The 1909-nt window shown below is 50.0% G+C and overlaps 1 protein-coding gene and 1 long non-coding RNA gene across 3 annotated transcripts in view; one reads left to right on the forward strand and one right to left on the reverse strand.

The window, feature by feature from the left end:
• The window catches only part of LOC107195982, a 13110-nt gene extending 11201 nt beyond the window's left edge, over positions 1 to 1909 (reverse strand). The window contains exon 1 of the long non-coding RNA XR_001517293.2: positions 1800 to 1909. This is a non-coding gene — a long non-coding RNA (uncharacterized LOC107195982). The remainder of the gene's footprint in view (positions 1 to 1799) is intronic.
• KAT6A (lysine acetyltransferase 6A) overlaps positions 1759 to 1909 on the forward strand; it is a 97843-nt gene continuing 97692 nt past the window's right edge. The window contains exon 1 of one of the 2 annotated variants that reach the window (XM_006916272.3): positions 1759 to 1884. The gene's annotated coding sequence lies outside the window, so the exon portion shown is untranslated. The remainder of the gene's footprint in view (positions 1885 to 1909) is intronic. The other variant, XM_015592861.2, reaches the window with a different exon arrangement.

Raw genomic sequence — 1909 nt, forward strand, 5'->3', positions numbered from 1 at the left:
GTTTCCATTTTACCTGAGAGTAAGTCTGATATATCTAGGATGGAAAATATCCTTTCTAATAGGTTGTCTTGTATCCCTAAGTTTCTCTAATTGGATGATGGGGCTTGGAAGTAGGTGATGGAGGGCGATTCAGTTAATCTCACCACTCTGCACTTAGGTTATCAGTGCCAGTGCTAGGATATTAAGTTGGCTGGACCATGATCTGAAAATGTTATTATTGAACGTTCTAGACAGTCTAAAGATTAGAGGGGAGAAAAGCTATAGAGAAAGGAAAGTATAGATTGAGTTACAAAGAAGACAGGGCTTGCATTGTAAATTCCATCTCTTTCTTAGTGCCTTAAAAATGTTCACTCACTAGCAACTTTTTTTTTTTTTTGTCTGTACTGCTTTCTCCACACCACCGCGGAGATGCAAGGAGGCATCCTAGAGGAGCCTATCTGGAATGCATTCATACAATGTACAAAGTGCCATACATCAAATGTCAAAGGCGTAGAGCAAATGGTCGAATATTACCGAAGTTCAGAAAAGGAAGTAAACATAGAAGTCAAGGGAGTGAGTGAGAGGGTTGGTCTTTAAAGGTAAAGCTGGGATAAAATGAGGAGGTATTAAGGAAATTAGTTTAAGGTCTAGTGGCAGGAAAACACTTCCACACAAAATTATTAAGCAGTTAATATGTCTTTTCATTTGTCATTTACTGCCTTTCCAGCGAATGCAATGATATGAAACAAGTATGACTCAATCTCTGCCTCAAGGAGTTTAAACTAGATGAGAGACAAGACAAAGAAACATACATGTAGCCAGTAGAGAACAGACAGGCCATGAAAAAGTGCCAGTTCATGGTTCAGCCATAAATTCGGACAAGAGCAATTCTGCATAGGGCATGAGTAGAATACAGGCGTTGGAGTAAGACAGATCTCGGTTCCAAACTCAGATGTGTGCCACAAAATAGCTGTGAGACCTTGTGCAAGTCTTACAACCCTAGTCTATGCTATTTTCTATAAAAATGGCTCTGGTAACGTCCAACAAGTCTTTCAGTTGTGAGGATGAAATCATTGTGGTGATTTGACAAAGAGCTTGACAGGGGTGTCTTAAGTTTCTACCCTTTCCCCCGTCTCATCGCACCTTTTTCCTTCAGTAGGAGATGTTTGGTGTGATACGAGCAGAAGGGAAGGATGAAGGGAGGCAACTTCCTCCCCGCCCTTCACCCCCTCCTTGCCGCCCCAGCTCCCGACCTCAGGTTCCGGGAGTCACTGTGGAAGTGGGCTGAGGGCACAGAAATGGGGAGGGAAGATCTGCTAACTGTAAACACAGACGCCATCAAGAGTTCAGATCCCCTCTAGCCACCGGATTTCCGTGCCACAATGAAGCCACCCCACCCATACGCCTGCTCTCAGTTTCCCAAGCTGTGTAATGGGGATACACCATCTCCTTTTCTCCCGGGTATCCACCTGACCTAACAGCGTCTAAAAGGGGAAAAGGAGCCCCAAGTTGTTGGCCTCCAGCCCCATCAGGTCCTCCTCCCACTTTGGCTTTGGCCTTTTGTACCGGCCCCACGTGACCCGCCCGGCCGGCTCTTCCCTCCTGCCCCGCCCCGCCCTCCGGCCTTTCCCGGCTCCCGGCCCAGCTCTTCCCGCTCCTCAACCGCCCCCCTCCCGCGATCCTTCGCCCTCCCTCTCCCCCTAGCCTCCCTCCTAGGCTGTTCCTGCTCCCTCCCCCAGGCAGCCGTTCCCTCGCGATTCTTCCCCTCCCCCCGCGGCTGTTCCACCGCCTCGCCTCCCCTCCCCCCGGCCAGAGCTCACTGTCTCCAAGATGGCGGCCGTGTCAGTTTGGGGCATCTCCGCTGTCCGGCCCGGGGCCCCGGGGTCCCGGCTCTCTTCGCCCCCGGTAAGTAGCCGAGTGCCCACCCCCG

This window comes from Pteropus alecto, unplaced genomic scaffold, assembly GCF_000325575.1.
Source record: "Pteropus alecto unplaced genomic scaffold, ASM32557v1 scaffold24, whole genome shotgun sequence".
NCBI lineage: Eukaryota > Metazoa > Chordata > Mammalia > Chiroptera > Pteropodidae > Pteropus > Pteropus alecto.